General features: G+C 42.2%; 1 pseudogene; it reads left to right on the forward strand.

The window, feature by feature from the left end:
* The first annotated feature begins 541 nt into the window (after positions 1–541).
* LOC118982405 (uncharacterized) lies at positions 542–633 on the forward strand (annotated as a pseudogene).
* Positions 634–8,159: the final 7,526 nt, after the last annotated feature.

The raw sequence follows: 8,159 nt of genomic DNA on the forward strand, positions 1-8,159 counted from the left end.
GCATCTGGGTTATTAGAGTGGTCTCCCGACTAATTATTCTGTTTTCCGTACTTAGGTCTTTCATACCCTTCTCCATGGTGACTTTCATGACACACAGGGGAGAAGCACAGGCTCTTCTGGAGCCCCCTCGCCCACTGAGTGAGCTCAAATTCCTTCGCAAGGTCTTTACAATTTAATCACAAACTGTCTTTCAAGTTACTCTCTCTGGCTCTCTCCTCCTCCTCCCCTCAGCCTTACCAACCCATCTTTCTTCTCTAAGTATTGCATATACATATTTTTATATATTAGTGTCTTGTTCAGGGTGTTTTCTTTGACAAGACTATTCTATATAATTCTCTTCTCTTGAAGGCATACTACTATCCTTATTCTTTTTTTTAAAACTTTTTTTGAATTTAATTCTTATTCAAGTACAATTTTCTGTTTTATATTCCCTGCCCTGCCCCACCCCCAGTACTCCCCACCTCCCTCCCATTTCTGCCCCCCACCTTAATTATTGTCCATGTATCCTTTATACTTGTTCATGTGAGTCCCTCCCCCTTTTTAGACTATACTTTCAGGGATCATTTCTATAGTTCGTTACTATCCTTATTCTTAAGGGTCAGGTTAACTTCCACATCCTCCAACTTCTCCGGGCAGTTATTTACTTCTTGCTGTGTATGACTCACAGCATATGAACACATCACTGCAGGTATAGGGCTTACAACACTCTCAATTAGTAATTTAGATCATAATCAGTCTGCCCCACTAGACTGTGAGCACCTGGAAGATACGAGTAGTGACTTAACTCCTCTTTGCGCCTGGGGCACGCCTGGCTGATGCTTAATAAATGTTTCCTGGACAAATGCATGAAGGATAGAGTAGTGAAAGCATCCTTCTATTTTACGAATTGACTAAACGTACAAGGGCTGGTTGGAGTCAGGAGGGGCTGGTGATTTGAGACTCTAACCTTCTGGGTGGAGTCATTAGTGTCGGGATAATTGCCTTCCAGATCTAACAATACGAGGAGGCCTTGTAGGTAAAAGCATAACATGTGGCGGTGGGGGTGGTGACTACGTTCTCTCCTCCTATCCTTGCTGACCCGGAAGAGATGGTGGGTCTAGCTCTTTACTGCCTGAATGATCTGTGGGAGAGTGTGCATGACAAGAGTACTGACACTTCTTAAAAATTCAGACTTCGGGCAGTCTTAGGGCTAGCAACCCAGCCCTCTGCAAGTTTCTGAGGACTAGAAGAGTAGGGATCACCTCCCACCTGGAAATATGGGGCAGACGATCAGAGCAGAAAGCTCAATGGACATGGAGAGAAAGGTGTAGGATTTACTGAGCGAGGGCAAGCCTCCCTGGTTTGTGCCCCTGGGATCTGCACATGGCCCAAGGGTTTGCTCAGTGATTAGAAGAGGTCCCTCTGGAGAGACAAACTTCCCTAAGTCTCCATGGCTCAGTCTGCTAACCAGCAAGTTTCCTTGGCGGTAGAGGATGGAAAACAAATTGCGTCCCAATGAAGTGATACCAGATTCCAAACTGGCGCCAGCTGGCACAAAACAAAGCAGGTTGTTCTAGGACCCGAGGGCCTCTGAGGATATCAGGACAAAGCAGTTTCACTGGAAATATGTAAATAAACTTTTGCATGTGATGAATAGGTGTGGCTTTAAGTGGTCAGGGAGGGGGATTTGTTACCTTGGGGGTGGCTGTGCAATTTCCTTTCTTAGGGATTTTAACAGCAGGTTACATTTTTATCTGTCTAGAGTCATTCAGCTGTGAGCCATCCTCGATGCAGGGTGGGGGCGGAGGCCTGGAGAGATTAGTCTGCCCTTAATTAAGGAAGCTGCTTTAAAGGAGGCATGAGGGGAATTGCGTATGATCTATAGATATTTTTTTACCACAGGCAAGTTTTCCTTCGGTTAGCCGTCGTGGAATGACTTGTTTCGGTGATGATTCAGAGTTCCTGGGATTCGGCACGCTAAAGGAGCCCCTTGATCAGTATCCAGAATAGTGTAAGTTCCAGGAGATGAACAAATAGATATAAACCAAAAAAGTTGTATTAGCTCACCCTGTAGGCTAAAAACAACTTTGAAAAAGCCTGAATTAGTTAGGTTATAAACCAGTTATTAGAATAAGTAGCCTGTAGACATAATGTGAGGCAACATGGTCTAGCAAATAGAACTAGAATCTAGCTTCCTGTCTTAGCTCTACCGCGTACTCACTATGGGATCTTGGGCAAGTAAGGAGAAAAATAATAGTTCCTACTTCATGCAGACAGTATAAGTATTCAGTGTGTTCATGCATGTAAAGTACAGTGCCTGGCATGTGGATTGTACTAAATAAAGTAAAGTATGTTGGCTGTTTGTGTAAATATTCATATATGCTCTACCTCCAGATTCTGTGTGGCCAAGTTCCATCTGATGACACAAAGAGTATGGACATAAAGGTCAGCAGCCAGGAGCCATGATGAGGTCATCTGTTAGATTATATAAACAGAATAATTGGTAAACATTTGTTCAAACAACTTTCGGCTTCTTCCGACGGATTTTGGAGCTTTACCCCACTCCATTCCTTCCCTTCTTGCCCTGCGTACTTTGGTCTAATTGAGCTGTCATTTTCCGGAAGGCGTCATACTCTTCTTTCTTTAGTCCATGTCTCAGTTGTCTGCTTTCTCTTCAAGTCCCTCACTCCCTCAACATGTTTCTCTGCTTTCTAGAACCTCGCCTTTTCTTGGAGATTCCCTCCTTCCTACACCTCTAGTCATCTTTCATGTCTTTTAGGATACTTAATTCTTTTAATATTGTTGTATAGTTCATTTGTGCATTTGTCTAATTCTTCCTATCATAACTGCTTGAAAACATTTATTGAACCAAACTAAAGTCAGTCTTACGATGTAATGTTTGCTGTAAAGAACTTCTATTCTTGGGATGTCATGGTTGCATAGAACCACCTGTGTTCCTGATAGCAGGTAATAAATACTAGGGAGGGTGAACAAAAGTTTTATTCTCATATTTTGGTCAGTGTATTTTGACATGGATGTCAACCACATAGCAGACAGTGTAAGACAGTGTCCTAGGGGAATGCAGGGTCTAACTTTATAAATGAAGAGGTGTGAAAACTGGGATCTTGTAGCCTGGGTGCAGATGGCTCTCATCACCTTCAAATATTTGAAGAGTTGTCATGGTGATGAAGAGGCATTGGCTCTGAAATCCTTCTGAGGACAAAACTAGGACCAGTGGGTAGAAATGATCAGGTGGCATATCTCAGCCTAATATTACAACATTTTAATAATTGTTGCTCTTGATCAGTGGAAGCAGCTGCCTTGAAGAGTGGAAAGCTCCCCTAGTGGAGGTTTTTGAACACAGGCTGAGTAATCTCCTGGCTGTGGGAGGATTGGGTGGGAGGTTGGGCTCCCTGACCTCCAAGGCCCCTTCATAGGGGCCTCCCACCTATAGGATTAATTGAGTTTATGGAAATCTGTGAGCCAAGGGGGGTAGGAGAAATACCCTGCATTGTACTGCATTTTGGATACTGGCTGAGTTAGGGATAAAGAAAGTCGGTGGCTTATTTCGTTGCCTTTCCCAAAGAAAGGAATACAAGCTTTCATTTGGGGATTTTATAAAATCTATTCAGTTTGATCTTTTCTTGTGGCTTATATGCCAGGGGCAGTAGCTGGGTTTCCTACTTTGTGACAGGCTAAACTGTTGCCACGAACTCTTTCCTGTGAATCTTATTTTGAGTTTATATGTATAGGTTGTACTTGGTAACAGGGCTGTATTTCTCTGCCTTGATAATTAGTGCAACGATGCTTATGCTCTGGCTGTTGGGAGGCCAGAGCAATTTGTAATCTTGTAGTAACCTGCATTTCCTCAGTGACTTGAAGAGTTTTCACATACTTTCCACACTCCCGTGGATAATGACATTGTTAGCTTGCTCCCATGCTGTTAACATATTCATGTGTATTCTGTTCAGGAGCCAAAAAAAAAAAAAGTGCAGTGTGTTGGCTGAAGTGGTCCCCCATTTCCTCCTCCCCCTTCTCTCCCAGACAGAACAAAGTCTTTTCTGCCACTGATAATGACCATGTTTGCATTTTCAAAGTAATTAATATGGATTTTTTTGTGATTTTCTATACTGCTTGTAGTTTATTGTCACACCATCAGATGCAAGCATATATTTATGCCTCGTGTTGTCTAAATCATTTCTATCAAAGACTTCCTGTGTCCCTGTGATAACCTTACCACTAGGAAATCTGTACTAGACATCGTCTCATTTGCCAGATTAATGGAAAAGCAGAAAGAAATTCCTGATTCTGATTGAAAAGAAAACAATGTCCCAACTTTACCCCCAACTCTGCACTGTCTCTAGGCTTCCTCTTGAGTTCAAAACAGTATGATTATTCTGGCGATTCTGGGCGTTTCAGGCAGAAGGAAACAGGAATTGGGTTTAATTAAATTTAAACACAAAATACACCATCTTTCGGTGGAGGGGGCGTGCCTTGCCTTTCGCCTGCGGTGGTGGCAGCAGGGCAGAGTAACTGCCCTCGCCCTAGTTCAAGAAAAGCTTTGTTGCTAGCGGTGTTCTGATTTAATTAAACCGAAGGACCCAAATGGAATGCAGTTAATTTAAGTGACAATGGGAGGATATTATATATTAATAATGTCTCTATTAATTTATATTAGATTTAGAAGTTATTCTTCTTAAAATAATTATTAAACTTTACAAAAAAAGAGCTCTGAACAAACAAAATCACTTGAAGCTCTAACCTAGAAGGGGAAGCCAAAAGAAGGAAAAAGAGCTTTTCGTAATTATCCGCCTGTTACAATAGCTTTCTCTGCTCTGCTCTTGTTGAGAGTATTTGTCCTTGTCTCAAATTCACTAACAGCAGAAAAAGGAAAAGAGGACTTTTTTTTTTATGTTCTGTTCAAACCAGTGGACAAAAGTTGCTGTGAAAAGATACTCAATTTTCTAGCTCTTCCTTAGGTTCAGGAGGTAGCCATATACGTGTATAAACACATTTCTTCTCTCTGCTCTTATATTTTGTGCTGTTCTCAGTGTTTTATTTTGGAGGTGATTCGTTTCACATACCACCAGCTAGAGCCAAGAGAGAAATAATTTCCCCAGGAGGTCTCCAAGCTATTAGGATATTGCTATAGAAACAGCCTGTCAGCACTGACATTCTCAGACATCAGAATTTGTTTATATATAAAAAATGAACAATATAGAATCACCCTGATTATACTTGTTCCCCTCCTCCAACTAACTGAGCCATTGTCTGGTTTGGATTTTGGTTCCTTTCTCACAATTATTTATTCCACTAAATTAAAATCAGTAGGCTTCTTCTTGCTTGTATGTTACATCTGCATCCAGCACTATTGCTACCTGTGCAGAGTACCTTGAGCGTCTTGCTCAGCCTTTGCAATGTGATCAGAAGTGTCACTCAGTTTTATCAGTGCTGCAGCATGTTACCTGAGCTTCACTTAGATTTTTACGAGCAAAGTTGGAAGCTCAGCATCACCGTCTTTAATCCACATGGGTTAGGCTCTCCTTCACTTGGTGGCAGGGAGGTGTTTGGGAGGACATGCTGTCATCCTAGAATAAGATCCATAATGCTTTAGACACTCTTGGTTTATATTAAGCTTAGATTTATATGCTTACTAAATCATCACAGCTTTCCAAGCATCAGGGTAGTTTTAATATCCCTAACTGAGGGAAAAATTCAAACCAAAACTTAAAAAATAAAGGATAGGGCAGAAAGAAGTAGGGGAATTATACAGGGGAATTGTATAGTCTAGCTTACAAAATCAAAGATGTTTATTACTTTAAAAGGATAATGGCATTATTACTTATTTACTAATTATATATATATGTATGTACACACATATTTATGTAGACACACACACACGTGTGTGTGTGTGTGTGTGTGTGTGTGTGTGTGTGTGTATCCTCACCTGAGGACATGCTCATTGATTTTAGAGAGAGAGGAAGGGGAGCAGATAGAGAGGGAGAGAAACATCAGTTGGTTGCCTCATATGGTGCTCTAACCAGGGACCAAACCTGCAACCTAGGCAGGTGCCTCAACTGGGAATCAAACCCCTCGATTTCTCAGTTTATAGGATGAAGCTCCAACCATCTGAGCCACTCAGGCCAGGGCTGGAATATGCGTGTGTGTTTATCAATAACTTCTCTTAACCTTTTTAGCTTGGCACTGCATTTTTGGTAATGGAATATTCTGCCTGTGAGAGCCAGGCTGTTGGGAGAGTGTACAGAAATAGAAAGATTTCAGGAGAGAATGCTTCCCTCTGGAATTACAGGCATATGTCATAATGCCACAACTCTCTCTGTGTCATTGACACAGCAGCACAAACATAAATATGTTATACATGATATTTACACTTTAATTACTCCAATTATTGTTTAGTTAAGGTCAACTCAACACATCTGAAAGAGAATTTTTCTGACCCTCATTTTTAAAGCCACATCATCTGCTAGGAAGTTCACACCTTCCAGCCCTCATTTACTCCATTTATCCGACGATTATTTGCCAAGAGAAACTGTCACCGATTGCCAAGTGTCACTTCTGTAGTCAAAGTCTGGATTGCTGTTTGCGGTTGGGGTGCAGGGTTTCAAGGGAACGGGATGTCCAGGTTAAGACTTTTCATTCTTCATGGGGTTTGAACGCCATGTCGGTAAAAGTAATAGTATTAGACAAAGGCATAACGAATGGCTCAGCGAGTATCAGGGAGAGCAGATGAGACCACGAAGGGAAGTTTCGGGAGTGATGTAGAGAGAGGTTCGAAATGCCGTAGTGGGGATGAGCAAGGGCATGGGGCGGGGGGCAGGGCGGGGGAGCAAAGCCAATACAGAGCCACAGAGGTTTAATTAGCCTGCGAACTTAGCTCTGTTACTCTCTGAGAACCAGGTTATAAATGGAGATGTCTGCGGCATTCGTCTCCAGAGTCTCTAGCTGCCGTTTCCATGCTCTCTCCCTTCTGTTTGGCAGCCTATGAGCTCTGTCAGCTCTGTTTCCCACTGTTTTAGTTGTACTGTTTGTGAGTGTTCTATATTTCAGCTATGCTGTTCTTCCATAGCTTCTCTCATTGTCTTTATTTTATCTCATTTTGAAATGTTAGATTAAAATTGTCAATTGCTTTATGACTGTATATATATACAGTCATACACACACACACTTTTTTTGGTGTGTGGTAACTGTGTTAGTGTGTGACTGGGACCATTTTCCCTTTTTTCATAGATTTGCATGGAGTTCCACATTATCTTCTTTTGCCACTTGTGGCAAAACGTGATGAGCTTTCCTGTGCTTTGAAAAGTTCCTTTGTAGAGGGCAGGAGTGGGCCAGGAAAGTTTTCCCAGCCTCCTGGCCGTTGCCAGGCATTAAAAAAGATAGCCTCTTTGTGAAGTCACCTCAGTTCCTCTTCCATGAATAGCAGAAATTTCTGTCTCCTTCATCCCCAGCATGCCTGTTCTCTTGGATTCCATCCCTAGGGGTTTATCTCAGGGTGCATTTTATTCATCTGGAAGGGATTTAGTGCAAGATTCTGAGAGCTTTGAGTGAGATGGTTGAAATCACCCCCTTCCTGTCTCACCTCCCATTTTCCCAGAGCCCCCTGCTCACACTCCCCAATGAAGCCTGCAAAGCCCTGCAGGTTAGGGCGGTGTTTCTGATCCCACTCAGTGTGATTGCTCCCTCTGGGTGGGATCCCTGGTGGGCTGCTTCAGGGTGCCCCTGCTCTCTGCTATGGGATCTCCACTGCCTCTGCTGCCTTCCTGACACCAACCACTGACCATGCAGGGCCAGACTGCTGGGGAAGGGGAAAGGGGGGGAGAAAGACCCCCCAACCCCGCTTGTTTGGGGAAGATTCCTTTGCACAGATATTCTCTCTCTTCTCCCTCTCTCCCTCCTTCCCACCTCCCTGCCCACCCCTTTGTTATATTACTCTGTTTTGTGAGGGGATTTGTAATTATGTGAAGCCATGTATGTTAACTAAATTTATTGTGGTAATCACTTCATGACACATACATATATCAAATTATTATGTTGTACACCTTAAGCTAATACATTGTTATACATCAACTGTATCTCAATAAAAGTGAGAAATTTAAAAAATAGAAAGATTGAAATATAAAATATAAATTCTATTACCTACATAGATGATCAAGTTAACA

The sequence above is a fragment of the Sturnira hondurensis genome, unplaced genomic scaffold (assembly GCF_014824575.4).
Source record: "Sturnira hondurensis isolate 20B ecotype Veracruz unplaced genomic scaffold, ASM1482457v3 Scaffold0025370, whole genome shotgun sequence".
In the NCBI taxonomy this organism is placed as follows: domain Eukaryota; kingdom Metazoa; phylum Chordata; class Mammalia; order Chiroptera; family Phyllostomidae; genus Sturnira; species Sturnira hondurensis.